Genomic DNA, 15,867 nt, shown 5'->3' on the forward strand with positions numbered 1-15,867 from the left:
ATATAAATTCTTAAATGGCACCAATTTACTTTGTTTACAAATTTTAAGGTTTTCATTGGCATGAGCTTCTTACTGATATAAGAGTGAGATGAATATTGTTACTCTCATAGGCATTGTACCAGTATAACACACTTAGGAATACAAAGCTTAGACCCAGTCCTTCTTTAACTTTTTTAACTGATTTGAGATGGTCAGCCTGTGAGTTAAGGGACTATAGCAAATTCATGACTTGGAGTTTATTATAAGGGTGTTCTCTATGTTTTATTTAGAAATAGCTGAGTGGAGTTAACAGGCAACAGTCCAGATTACCTTACATGGATAGCTGGTTTTCAAAACATCAGAAATCCTTAGAATTGACATGACAAACATTTCAGTATTAATGTTCATTTTCATTAGAGACCTGTCTGCTCCGGACAGCTTCCTATGTTAAATTCTAAGAAGAAATTGCGCATCCTTGGAGTTACTCCAGTTGTGGTGAGACAGCCACTAGGCAAGAATTGCCACTTTCCTTCTACAGACAAATTACTGTCCAGAAAAGGACACACTTGCAGAATAGTCGACTGATTATATCTGCCTAGACAGAGTAATCAGCCCTTAATAATTCTGCAGCACTAAGGTCTGTCAGATGATCCTGGGCCAGAAGGCAGAAGAACAGATGCTCCAACGTTTTGAAGTAGAACGAGTGTCCAGGTGTTCAGAGGTCTCTATAAATTGGCTAAGTTTTAGAAGCTATGCTTTGTGCTTCCCACAATTATAGTCAACTCAGTCATTCTGGATTTCTGATGGGGTTGAAAACTTATAGCTATTTACTTTGAGAGAAAAGATCTGAGTGTATGGTCATCAGCTGACATTCATCCTAAAGCCAAGGAAAAAGCCAGGTTCAGAACTAAGTGTTTTAGTTAGGATAGATGACAGAGGTGCTGGTTAGTCAACAAAAGGATGGACTGGGTATTAGGACTATCTTGTACCTCACTGGTACAAATTGGCATAATTATGCTCTAATTGTATTTTGAGAGAAAAGTTTCCTTTTAACAGGAAGGGTGATGTGTAGGAGGAGCTAAGGTGGGAGGAGTACTGAGAGGAAGAAAAGGAGTAAGAAGAGGAGAAGAAGAAGGAGAGGAGAAGCTAGGTGATGAAAGAGAGATAGAGGGGGGAGACAGGGAAGCAGATGTTCATGTATCTCCACCAGTCAAAGATAGTTGATATATCTAGGTTGGGTAGTGGGTTACACCTCTGATTGAACAATACCAAACTTATAAAGCCTATGATTAACATTTCTTAAAAAAATGTATAAATGCAAAATGAAAAGGGGGCATGGGATAGGGGTTTTCTAAGGGGGGGGAATGGGGAAACGGGATGGTATCTGAAGTGTAAATGAAAGATCTAATAAAAAAATTAAAAAATAAAAAAAAAGTATCTTTGAAAATTTTTTATTCAAGTGGAGGCATTGGTATGTGTGTTTGATTAAGATAAAAGTATTAGTAGTGGGGGAAAGCCTTAAGGTTGCAGTGTGGTGACAGTGGTGACATTGTTTCACAGTAGAAAACTGCAAGACATTGTCTTTGAAGGCATACCTAAAGGTTTTAAAACATGATATTTTTTTTTATAATTAAAGCTGTATTCTAAAAAAAAAAAAAAAAAAAAAAAAAAAAAAAAAAAAAAAAAAAAAAAAAAAAACAGAAAGTGGTTGGTTACTCTCATAGCATTGGTGCCACTGTTGTACCAATGGGCCCATGCTGTCAGGCCAGTCATTTTTGTAGCTTACAGGGTTCACAGATGGATGAAATAGAGGCTTATTTATCTCCTCTAGCATTAGACAGAGTACGTCCTTGAAACATGAATGCTAGTTAGTAGGGATGAAGCTTGTAAGTGAGTACCAGCTTAAAGTCTCCATGTTCTGATTCAAGTACGTGGAGTTCTTAGTAACGGGGTCTTGCCTTGAAGTTATGGAAAGTAGTCAAGAGTACTGGCAATATGCCTGTAATACTTAGAAGTCTATGTGCTCCTATTAACCAATAATTCAAAAAGAAGTTCCTAGGATTTTCATGAGTTTTTATATTAGTACATTTCAGTATGTCTTTTTCAAATGGCTTTTAGTATGTTATTTTTCCTCATATCCTCTCTTCTACTGTATACTTCCATTTTAATTTAGTTTTCATTTTCTTTTTTAAACCTAATTTCTACATCTCAAATTTTGAGAAAATATGAATATTAAAAATGTTTCATTTTCTTTTCCTAGAAAACAAACAAACAAACAAACAGAGCTTGGGATGCAGCAATGGTAGTTTACTTCCTTGGCAAATGTGAGACCCTGGATTTAGTTATAGTTACTGCTGGAGTACCACAAAAACATCATGTAAGAACTTAGGTAGGAAATACTTTGTAAATTAGGAAGAAGCACAAATACAAGTTATGATGACTTTTATAATTCTTGTGCCGTAGATAGAGATATTTTTTAGGCTGGAACTATGAACGTAATTGTGTTAAGGGTGGTTTTAGAAGTCTAAGAGTCACCTTCAGGCTACTAAGAGCCTCTTCCCACCACTAGATGGAAGGATATTGTGCAACATTCCTGAGTAATTGGCTCTTCTGACTGGTGATTCTTGTTGTGTCCTCGGTACCCATAGCTACTCAGAGTGAGCAAAAAAGATGTTTAAGGAATAACTCTGAGCCTTTGTCTGGAGTCACCTTCCTAAGTAGTCATAGAACAAATATTTGTAGTTAGTGGCTTCAAATCTTCTGAAATATATTTTGAGTACATACTCTGAAAAGAGCACAAAATTATACTTCTCTAATAAAATTCTATTCAATAATCACCATCCTCCTGAGAGACCTTATTAGGATGGAGAAGCAGAATGCACATAGGACATGAACGCTAATATGTGATTAAGACTTAGCATATAGCCATGTCTCACCGTCTTCCTATGCTCTTCTCTGTCTTTGGGTTTTCCTTTGGCATCCTTTCCCTTCCTTACTCCTCTTCACTTTTCTTTCTCTCCACTTATAGAATCTTATGCATGAGTTTTCTCAAGCATAGGTCATTGGCTTCATTGGAAGTGTTATAAATGTGAACAGTTGTACTTTCTTTATCCTAGTCTGATCTTTTACCTCCATAAGCATTATAATTTCCTGAAGAGCCTAATGATGCCTCTGTGTGCCAACTGAGTCATTATCCTTGTGACAGGTGGATCCTACACCTGATATTTTTTAAAAAGTATCAACTGTATTTTATTATGCATTCATGTTGAATATACTTGGAAAGAAAAGAGGAAAACTAACCTAAAAATAAAACAAATGTGATATCTGGCTCAAAGGGTTGCAATTTTGTGGCCTGACTACATTTTTCTTGTGTTCTGTTCATCAAATAACAAGTGTGTTCTGAGAACCACAGAAATAAAAAAGTTGGTTATGTCTAGGTGCCTTTGAAAAGAAGATGAAAGGTCAAGAAATATTTATGCTTCTTAAAACATACCCTGAGTCATATGTGGTTCTATACAGTCTTTCTCTTGGTAACTTAACCAGTTCCAACAGAGAAATCAAGTGATTGCTTATCCCAGTGTAAGAGTTAGCCAGTACTCAGATGGAAAATAGAATGTAGACTCCACTTTTAATCATTGTGATATACCTACTCTCCAAAGTGACAGATAATATTATAAAAATATATTAGGGCAATGTATTGAGATATATAGTTATTAATTTTGGCTGCCTAAAAGAATCATTGAGAGGCATCTTTTTAAAAATATCCTTTACTCAAGTTTATATTTTAGATCAATTTAATTCGTATCTTAAGGATTCACACATTTGCAAACTACTCCAGATGATTATACTTTCTAATTAAGATAGATAGAAAAGGACTAGAGGGTTCAAAACGATTAAGGTAAAAGTTGTCCAGAAAAGTATCATCAGAAAAGTGTTGGATAATGTAAGCTAGCTTACATGAATTTGACTTACAGTAGTCAGAATAGTATCTAGTTCGAAACCAAGATGACAGTTCCCTAGTTCTCAGGACTCCAAATTCATTGCCTCATTGAGGCAAAAGCAAAATCACATTGCAGATGGAGAGAGGCTGTTAAATTTGCATGTCTTCTTTAAGTCGTCCCAAGGAGAGTGACATGGGTCCTTACACCTGGAAGAAGAAGATGGAAATAAGAGAATAAGAGACATGGCATCATAAGGAGGACTTGGACTGATGCTTTAGGCTTTGCAGATAGAAAATATGCTATGGTTGTCAGGAAAAGAGTTAGGAATTACATAGTCTCCCAGAGAATCTCCAGTGGGCATGGATTTGCCAGTGTCTTTATTCAAACCCACTGACCCCATCTAAGAATTCTGATCTTTAGAACGATTAAGCAAAAAGAATTACATTATCTAAGCCACTGTCTGTGATAATTTGTTTCAGCAGGAAATTAATACATTATCTTACCAGAAATAATTTAAGAAAGGTGTGGCAAAAAATGAAAATTGACAGTTAGCTATAGACTAGATTTTCTGTTGATATACATAATATAATTACTTGGAGAGGAACATGTGGTCCTTGCCAGTCAGGATAAGAGGAGTAGCTATTGCACATGCTGGACTTAGGCCTCCTACACATATGCAGTAAATGTGCAGCTTGGTCTTCATATGGGTCCCCTAACCATTGGAGCAGAGACTGTCTCTGACTCTGTTGCCTGCCACTGGATTCTCTTCCCCTAGCTGGATTGCCTGTTTGGGCCTCAGTGGGAGAGAACTGGTTTAATCCTGCTGCATCTTGATGTCTCATGGTGGAGTGGTATCCCTTCTTTGAGAAGAAAGGGAGGGGATAATAGGGGACAGGATTTGTATGGGTGGAGGTAGGAGGACGGGAGAGAAAGGGGCTGTGATCGGGATGCAAAGTGAATAAATTAAATGTAAAAATAGAAAAAAGTGGCTATAATAATAGAGTTAAATATGTTATCATTAATAAGAGTAAGCCAAGCTTTGTGTGGGTTATATGTATACTGTCCTTTCTTGTCTGCCCCTTTTCATATGTATCTCATAGTCTGAAGTTCATTTGAGCTTGTAGTGAGTTTTCTGGCTTCCTTGAATGTAAGGCAAGGAAGTGTAATGTCATGGGGCACCTTAGTACACAGAGAAATCAGATTCATATGCTAGCTGTCTGGAAGAACAAATCCATGGTAATTACTGGGATGTTTTAAGAGATTGATCCCTTACTTATGTACATAAAATATTGAAGGAGGTAAATCTGAAGACAGATCAGTCAGGAAATTGTACTAACGTAGGCTCCTGAAGCTGGAGCCTAACTCACAGTCTGCTTGGTGGTGACCATGGGAGTGAAGACAGCCAAATACAGGAAGCCTTAAGGAGAAAATCAAAGCTAAGCCTGGATGGTAGGTCTGACATGGTAAAAGAAAAGGCACTTAGTGTTGCATCTAACTAGATCATGAATATTAGGAAGGGGAATAATTTTGAGGAGTTTAATTAGGTTAGGTGGTTTGATGTAGTGAAGAATTTATCTATGGACAAAACTCACTTCCCCCTTAATATTACGTCAAAAAGATATCAATCACTATTTTTAAATGTCCATGCCTTGAGTTGCAATGACTTGTGATTTGGGGCCATCATGATGAAATAAAATATCTGTGTTTGTTTTGTGTGTGGAACTGGAATTTGAGCCTTTGAGTACAAACTATGGTATTCTGTACCACTAAGTTATATCCTGGTTACCTTTCTATTTTCTATTTTGTCACAAAGAGTCACTAAGTTTCCCAGGCTGACACTGAACTCACTTTGTAGCCCAGGATGGCCTTTAAGTTTCAATTCTTCTACCCCAGCGATGGAGTCATTAAGATTACAGATATGTACTACCAGGCCTTGCTGTTAACAGGGGTCATGAAGATGGAGCTCTTACTTGCTGTGAAGTGGTAGAATATAACATAAACTTTTTGGATTGTAACTTTTTATCCTGAACTGGAAGTGCCAGTGATAAGCTCATTGTGTTAAGGCTGTTGAGATGAACACAGAGAAGAGAGGATGGCATCTGAGATATGATCTGCGAGTGGTATTTTCTGCTGTCCTTAGATTACTTCCTGTTGGAATGTTTCTTACTAAGACATCATTTTAAATTCATCAAGAGGCTACATGAATGATACTAAGTCACCAAGCATCCTGAATTGTCCTCAAGGATACACTACCTTCTTCACTCAAATATCAGTAGTTCATACACAGTTTTGTCTTTACGAAGTCTTTATATACTGGAAATATTTACTATCTTTGCTGTGCATGACAAAAGGTAAGATTCGTGTTGTGTCTGATACTGCCTGATTCTCCAAGCTGTATTTCTAGGTACATTTCCCAGCTCTAGGTAGCTAATATTATGGCTACATGAGCTTATGTGACATTTCTAGGGAGACTAAGCAAGTCTGGATTATAGGAAGCAAACTACTCATGCGGATAACTTCCTTGTGTCCTCAACCTCCTCTTCTGTCTTACCTTATTTCCCTTTATGGAGATATAGTTGCAACTTGGAACCATGTAACACGCACTGTCATCTAGCACAGTGTCCCTTAATCATGTCCTCAAATTTATACCATGAGATGGCCAGTCTCCTTCCCTGCTTGCATTCATTTCTAGAAAAGGAAGAAAACTTATAAACATGATTTACTATACAAAATACAGTGGTAGAAACTCACACCGAGATCATCAGATTAAGCTTCTGTGGTTTTGTCTCTCTGTCATGCAGATCTGCATACTAAGCCCCAAAGCAAGTGACTCAAAGATACAAAGAGATATTCAGGAGAAACACTGCTATGTCTCATTCCAAGCCATTTCCTTATTTTCTTTGTATTCCCAAGCCTTGCTAGACTTTATTTTTGAGACACTTTATTATGACACTCCCTATTTTTAAAATGTGGCTTAGTCAATAGAGTTTATTTACAAATTCTTTGGAAATAATACAGTGTCAGCCACATGCAAAAATGACATTCTACTGGTCTTAAATTTTGTTTTACTCCCTGTTCCATCTGCAGTGTTTTGGGATTTAGAGAAATGTATTTATTCTGACGCACTGGCAAAGTTGTTTTTTTTTTTTTACTACCTCTCCTTAGTAGTAAACAAATTCTGTTTCTTTTCCGTGATGCAAGAGCTTACAGCAAAATGTTTCTGTGTATCGTCCAAGGTGACATATTTCCTGCTTGGGGAGGAAAATTTGACCCAGAGCTTCCAACGCCCCACAAAGACCAGTTTGAGCTTTCTGCTTAAGGCTGTTACTACCAGATTCAGGAACTGTGGAGTTCTGATTCTCAGATTTGTAAGTTTTTCTTTCTTGATTACTGATATGACCCCATTTCAGGAGTGATGTCTGTTTTCCCTGGCTTAAACGTAGAGGCAAAAGTAAAGTGATCTTTGGTATACTACTCAATTCGAGCATTGTGCTTGAGCTGTTTGGAGACATTAAATACGGCCCACTGTGTGCCCTGTCCAAACAGTGAATAGTAGTAGAGATTCCAATAAATGGCGGTGGATGTCACAGCGGTCTGCAGCTAAGGCTGTTAGGATTTAATAAAACAATGATGGTAAAATAAATGAGTAGTAGAGGTCAGCCATAGTGAGATAATTGAAACATTGGGATTTAATGAGATGATGTCTATAATAGTCTTAAGTGTGGGGCTGTGCTCCTTGTTAGCTCCCAATAAATGACATTTACTTTGAGTACCAAGGTCAGTGTAGGAGCAACAGCAAATGTGTAGAAGATGAACAAGTGATATCCAAGGTTTTCACTTTATATAATGTTCCTTTCTAGAAACCTAAATAGGCCCAGTGTTAAGAAACAGGATTGGTTAATAAGTGATTCTGATTAGCCAGATATTCAAGTGTGGATCGATGCACACACCCAGATAAGGATGACTCTTTATTTCTACCTTTGTTTGCAGATGCCCATAGTTAAACAGGAGTCTTAGTTAACATGACTGAATATAAAGAAGGAAACTGTTTCCTTATTTAACTGATATGAATCCAGCAACTCACACTCTGATCTATGTAATCTAAATCAGCTTGAAAGAGTCCTAGGAATGTGGGTGTTTAACAACCATCCCTAGTGATTCTTAGAAACCACTGAGACTCTTCTTAGGAGGTGTAGGAATGTGTCCAGTACAATCTGGAGGAGCTCACTCCCTCAACACTTGCTCTAAAATTTATAAAGGCTGGGCGTTTCTACTAGTAAGGGTACTGTTTTGCCCAGTCTCAGTTTCAATGAGAGTTGCATGTATTTGTAAAGGAGGGAGACATTTGAGTAATGCTATTTAATAAAACTCACAATTCTGTGGGATGGTTTTAGGATAGATGGACCAAAGGAGGAGGTATGGACAGATGACCTCATATTATTTCTTCCAGATATGTGATGCTATGGGACAGATGCTGATTTTATACATCACCCTAACCCCTACCATTTTTTTTTTAAAGAACCATCATTTGTCAGAAGTCCATGAATCATGAAAAACCCAAAATTGGACTAGAAATGTCAAACTGGAAGCCATTTTTGTTTTAGTCACAACAATTTTGTGGAAATATGACTTAAGCCTTTATGTCTCAAATGATGAGCTGGATTTCCCTGAGGGAGAAACTCACAAAAGCCCAGGAAATGGAAGATTTATTTTGTATTAAATACTTGGAAAAAGAGAGAAGTCTCAATCCATTACTCATAACCAAATGCCAAGGGATGGTGTTCCTCCTGTTATGACTTTTCCAGAAAGATGAACTGCCTTTGAATTTAACACTCATCTTCATTCCATTCTGGACTCTCACATTTTTGTCTAGGTTGTCTGTGTCATGTCTTCCAATCCATTTTATTTTCCTCTCCCAGAATAATCTTTCCATTTACTGTTTTGCAAATAATCAATATGAGCCCTAAACGTCCAATGGCTGCCACTATGGTTACAGAAAATTATGCCGATGGCTTCTACTACAGTGGTAACATTACATGGGGTGGGAAACATACCACCTCCCAAATCAGAACAGGCAGCATCTCAATCCCAAAGACCACCTTATTTACTTCATATAGTAGTCATGATTCTTATTTAGATGTGATAGAAGCTGTCTTGATTGAGAAGGAAAAGGTAACGATTCATGAAACTGGACACTGATTCATAGGTCTTCTTATGTGTCCATGCCTGACATAGCAGAGGGTCTACGTCCATGATCCTCTGCTACACCCTTTTCTCTGTAGCCTTGTTTTACACAAACACCTTTAGTATTTCACTGAATAAAAAAAGTCCACTGTAAGCAACTCCAAATATTCGAATCCTACGGAAAGTTTCAAATCTCTTGAATGAGGGATGTGGAAGGTTTAAGGGTTACCAGACCCAGAGTGAAGCACTGAATTTAGTTGGGAGTAACACTAGGAAAAGGAGTTCACTGGAAAAAATAATGATTCTGGGTAAACAAAATAAATAGCTTCAGCTATTATAATGCAGTGTCTTAGTAATCAGCATCTATGAGCTTATGTTATGCTACTCATGAAATTGTACAGTGACCGCATGGGTCCAGCTAATGTGTCCTCAACATGCCCTGTACTTTAGGCTTTAGAGCTTTTCCTGCACAGTTTTTTTTATGCTTCAACCACATGTCACTCATAGCTCTCTACCTGTGGACTCCAGGCTCATCTAAGGGATATGATCTCTGTGGGGCTGCCCTGGCGTTCATGACATGACATTCGATGACTCTGCTGTTAAACTCAAATGGCGCTTGTCCATGCTGGAAGGTTCTAGCAATTACACGTCCAGTCGTGTGTACCATTTCCTAAAGCAGATTAAACTGTTTTCAGGAAAGATGCTCTAGACAGAATTGCTGCTGGTTACTGTGATGCTTAAATATCTGTTTTACAATTTTAGACCTTGGGTGTGGGGGTGGAAAGACAAGCAAGAAAGCCATAAAGAATTAAAGCTTAGTCAACAACAACAACAACAACACACACAACACTGAGAGAAAACGCTGGGTTACAGATAGAATAATAGAAGTTCATTTCTTATGCAAAATTCAACTCAAGAAATGGCTTCAAATGCATTAAATATATTAGAAAAGAGATGCTCCCAGGTCCAGAAATCTCGTTATTAGTAGCAACTGTTGGAGATTCCCAGTTCTCCAGATTTTCTGCTTTCTTCACATTCTTTTCTACCTTCAACAGATAAATACTTTTTTGTTTGACAGTGACTATTCCCCAAGTTAATGAAATATTGCTATGTTTAATATATGTATGTATAACCACAGCACTTGGAGGCAGAGGCAGAAGGGTTGGGGAAATTTTGAGGACAGCTAGTTCTTCATTGTGATACATCATTTTTAAAGATAGAAATAAAGTCAGAGATAGAGCTAGAGGTATATAGAGAAAAACGATGGAAGAATAGATAGATTTAAAGATGCTGATGGGTCTTTATAACTGGGTCTTTTTTTAAAGATAAGTATAAAGTGCAACTTCTTGAGTCCTCTACTATGTCACTCAGAACCTTTCTTTACTATAGCCAAAAATAGATAACATAGTAAATAAGAGTTAGATAGAATAGAGAATAGGTTATGTAAATAAAAACTTCATAGAATGTTTTGTTGATACACATGGAATATGTGTCTAATGCTGCTTCCTTATATTACCATTGTAGTCTATAATGTGACAATAATATGTAGACAATAATATTTTTGTAATATATCTATGTCTTACATGGACAAGAGAAGATATCACATCTAGACTCCTGGGGATACTTTTTAAACTCCAATCCATGCTTCCTTACTAAAATGTAAAGAACAACATTGACTTGATAAATTTTTGGTTTCTACTGTGGTGGACACAGAAGTGGAAGATGGAGAAAGACCACCCAAGTTCAAATTCAGGAGTAACAAAGACCTGAGATTATAAAACAAGTACGTGACCCCAAATCTAAGAGACAGCAATCGTAGGGACAGAAGACATACACATGTAAGTGTCCCAGGAGAATATGGGGCTGAGTGCTAGTAAGAAAAATTCAGCTGGTGAAAAAGTGAGGACAACCAAAGATAGGCTAGTGGATCAATGTCAAAATCCCTGGGAGTGACAAAAGTTGGAGGCTTTCTTCAGAAAAACCCCTTCTGAAAAACCCCTCTGAACACTCCCAAAAGGTGCTCAGAGAACTCAGAGAGCCATACATCCTTAGAAGAAGGAGGAGGAACAGTAGCTCTAAGTGAAGAATAAAATACCTACTTAATAAAACAAAATTCTTAAGCCATCAGGGAAACAGGCAAAAACTGCAGGCTTTATGATATCGGTGATCACTCATCAAAGCCGAGAGGAGGAAAAACACGAGGCAGAGGGAAAAGTTTTTCTAGAAAGAGAGACAGGATTTAGGACTGAGCTCATAGCTTCAAGAATTGAAAAGGCCACACACATACCTAATACAGAGCCTTAATGAGAACACCAGAGACTGTACGTACCTCCCCCTCCCCTAGTAATGCCAAAATGCTTTGCATAACTAGCAGCAAACGCAAGAAAAGAAAGAGTACATGAGTGTGCTGGAAAGCATCTTTGAGGCACTGCTCCAGTTAAAGACAAAAAAAAAAAAAAAAAAAAAAAAAAAAAAAAAAACCTTAAAAAGGCATTGCTGTCATGGACAGCCAGTCAACTCTAAAGAAGTGCCCATGTACAGAAAAGTTCGAAATCTGTGCTGCATCGAGTGTAAATACAAGAGAAAAATCCCTAAGTAGCTGCTGTTATTATATAGATTAATATGAAGCCTTTCATTCTAGTTCCAGCAAGAGGGAAGAAAGGAAAGCTAATCACCAGGTCTACAAACCATTCATGCTCCTGTTCACTTGCTGTCATAGCCAATGTAGCTTTTAACGAACACTCAAGGCATATGAAGTGTAAAGAAAAGAATAAAAACAAACAAGTACAAACTCAACCAACAAGATGTCCAGGCCACAGAGTAATCACTTAAACTAAGTTCAAGATTTAATAAAAGGTGGCAATCATTAATGGAGTGTGGCACTGGCTAAATGGTAGAGTCAACATGTTAATGGGACTAGGCATGTTGGTGGATGCCTGCAATCTCTGGAGGCACAGACAGGATGATCTGAAGTTTAAGATAGCCTTGGTTACATGACAAGTTCAAGGCCAGTGTGGACTATATAAAGCCTTGTCTCAGGAAATGAATTTGCTGTGCTGGTGACATGGCTCAACTGAGCTAGTGAAAGTACTTGCACATAAGCCTGACTTACAACCTGAGCTCACTAGAAGCCAGATTTGGTAACACATATCTGTAACTTCAACACACACAATCTAAGATGGGAGGTAAAGACAGGAAGCTTGAAGACCAATTAGCGTGGAAAACACAGCGCAGTGCAAAAACAGCAGAGATCTCACCTCAACAAGGTAAATGGTAAGAACTGACTCTACCACCAAAAACTGTTCCGTCACTTCCACATACACACATTGCCATAAGGGCTACCTCATGCACCCATATCATCACAATCAACACCCTACCTTCTTAAATTGACAAAACCAACCAACCAACCAATCAATGAACAATCCAAAACAAATGCAAATTAATGGACTAGGACAGACACCCTGAGCTAGGTGCGCAGATAGAGTGTCAGGTGATTTTTATTTTTTAATAAACAGGCAAATGAAACTCAATGGTGAAATGCTAGCTTTCACAAAGCATTTTTCTGGGACAAGTAAAATTCAGAACACATTCTATAAAATTTAATGTAGTTGATAAATCTGAAATATAAAACTGTGAAAGGAAACAGAAGAAACACTTTAATTTGGATTTAGTGTGGGTATTGGAATATAAGGTTTAGATAGGCACTTGGGCGCATGCTCACACATGCACAGGAGCACACGCGCACACACACACGCAGAGGACCTGAGTGTGACCTAAACCTGCAGTCTAACACTCCTGAGATCGAGGTAGGAGAATTGATTTCAAAGCTGGCCTGGCCTATAGAGTGAGTTCCAAGAAAGTTAAGGCTACATACGTAGTGAGACCCTGTTCCACAGATAAAGAAGGTATTTGGGGACTTTCAATAAAAGCTCAAAGTTTCGTTTTTGTGAACTCACAACAAAAGTATTAAAAATTAAAGATAAGACATAGACTGAGAACTGGTACTTGAAAATCACTGCAGGCTAAAAGGCTTGTACCAAGGATAAATAAGGAACTCTTAAGCACAATTATAAAAGAGGAAATATAATTAAAATGGCAAAATATCTGTACAAAAATTGCTGAATATTCATAGATGGCAGATAGGTGGCAGGAAATATATGGAAAAAGAGATGGCTTAGTGGCTAAAGGTATTTGCTGCTCTTCTGAAGCACTGAAATTTGGCTCCCAGCACCCACATGAAGCAGCTCACAGCCTTCTGTAAGTCCAACTCCAGCAGATCTGAAGCCTCTGGCCTCTGCAGGTGGCTGTACCTTCACATACCCATATACTGACAAACACAGAACTTATACATATACTTATGCATATATACATGTATATTTCCACATATAAATAGATATGTGTATTTGTGCATACATAGATTATAATGCATGCATATATTTACTGGCTGTCTCCATTGAGAAAGGTCTAAACATAGTGACACCTCAGTGGCAAGGATGTAGCTAACAACCCCATCCTGGTTTCCAAATAGTGTTTCAAAAGTTTTATTCATTATTATTGAGTGTGTACATGATGGGTGGTCTACGTATGCCACTGCACACATGTGGAGTTAAAAACACAACTTTGTGAAGTGGTTCCTCTCTTTTTACCTATATGTGGCTTCCAGAGATTAAACCAGTCACTAGGCTTGTGGGCCAGTACTGTTACCCACTGGGCTATCTCACTGGCTCTGAAACAATTTTTTTTCTAAATATAATTTTTAATGAAAGGAAAAAAATACCTGATTATAGACCTGAGGAAAAAAAAGAGATTTTATTCCAGAATTATAAGTATAAAATGAAGGGAAAAATCATGACTGGAATTTTTCTCTTGGATGAGACAAAACTCGGGATAAACCAACACCAAAAGGGTCGCTAATTTGTAAGACTCTTAGTAAGTTTGCATCAATGCCTTTAAGTTTCAAACTCAAGCTTAGCTAATTGGTGTAGGCCATTTTATTTTCTGGCAGTAAGATCTTCAGTCAATGAACTGGGGCTCCCGAGGACCAGGTGTAGACTACTAGTCAACCCCTGAACTCTTGCCTTACCGTTCAATATTTGACTTCCACACCCTGCCTTCGTATGACAAAGATGGGGTCCTGTTCCTGAAAGTGACTTGACTTTGCGTTGGCCTTTTATTTATTTAGACTTATGAGTCTGTGTAGCCACAACCTGAGATTTGAGTCAGTGTAACGTTCTAATGTACAGGACTGGGCCGGGGGAGGGGGGGAGGAGGAGATATAAGTGGACCCTATTCACAAGGTCACTTCATGGAAAATGAAATTAATAAATCAGTGCAAACCCTATTAGGTTTGTCTTTATGCCAATTTTAGAGTAAGAGAACAGAGGTCACTTTAGGCAGTTTGACACTCAATTGAAAGATAGTTGTGTACAAGTGGTGAAAAAATAGATACCTCCATTCAAACGAAAGTAGATTTATTTTACTTCTCTTCTTTCTAAAGCTTGGATACCACCTCTATGCACTTAACTCCAGCAGTTCTAACAAATGTCACAGATGGTATGGTTGAGAATAGCAGAAGGTGTTTCCTCAGATATGGAAGACAGCTGTGAGCCAACTAGCCCACCCAGGGTCCTGGGAGAGGCTGCCTGTGTGCTACCACTTCTGGCTTCCTTGACTTAAGGCTCCACCTCTTCCATCTCTATCCTCACACCATTGTCTCCTCTTTTTCCTCACTTTTGCATTTCTTTTTTTAAATTGGATATTTTATTTATTTACATTTCAAATGTTATCCTCTTTTCCAGTTTCCACTCTGCAAACCCCCTATCCCATTCCCCCTTACCTTGCTTCCACGAGGGTGCCCCCAGCCACCTACCCACTGCCCTGGCATTCCTCTACAGTGGGGCATCAAGCCTTCACAGGACCAAGGGTCTTCCCTCCCATTGATGCCAGATAGGGCCCCTTCAAATCCTTCAGTACTTCCCCTAACTCCTTCATTGGGGTTCTTGTGCTCAGTCCAGTTGTGGGCATCCATATCTGTATTGGTCAAGATCTGGAAAAGTCTCTCAGGAGACAGCTTTATCAGGCTCCTGTCAGCAAGCACTTTGTGGCATCAGCAATAGTGTCTGGGTTTGGTGTCTGCATTTGGGATGAATCCCAGGTTGGGGAAGTATCTGCATGGCCTTTCCTTCAGTCTCTGCTCCACTCTTTGTCCCTGTATTTCCTTTAGACTGGAGCAATTCTAGGTTAAAATTTTGGATATTGTGAGGAGCAGGTGTGGCGGCCAACCCAAGATGGCGCCCTGGAGGCTGCCAAGTCTCAGGACTAGCACCTGACTTCCTTATACACCCCACAAAGAGCCATGTCTGCAAAACTACTACGCAGTCTCGCTGCTACGCATTATCAGGCCACCTGACGTATACCAATGAAACTACCCCACGTGGCAGGCGCTGTATAGGGAAGGCTTGGGGATAAAAGGAAAACCCAACTGGAATCGGGGGCTTCCAGAGAGGGGTGTTGTAAAAGATTCCAGAATAAACTGCGTTGAGAAGAACTCATCGCGTCGCTCCTTTCTGCGGGTCGGAGTGGGAAGCGACAGGATATGAGTGGGTGGTCCTATCCCTCAACTTGGGGCCATGCCTAACCTCTGGATATGGTCTCGACAGGGCATTTCTTATAAAGATCCTCATCAATAGAAATGGTTCAGTGGGGTAATCGATGATCTTCTCATCTCAATGTCCTTAATCTGATTACATCCACAGAATTCTCT

This window comes from Arvicanthis niloticus, chromosome 13 (genome assembly GCF_011762505.2).
Source record: "Arvicanthis niloticus isolate mArvNil1 chromosome 13, mArvNil1.pat.X, whole genome shotgun sequence".
NCBI classification, from domain to species: Eukaryota; Metazoa; Chordata; class Mammalia; order Rodentia; family Muridae; genus Arvicanthis; species Arvicanthis niloticus.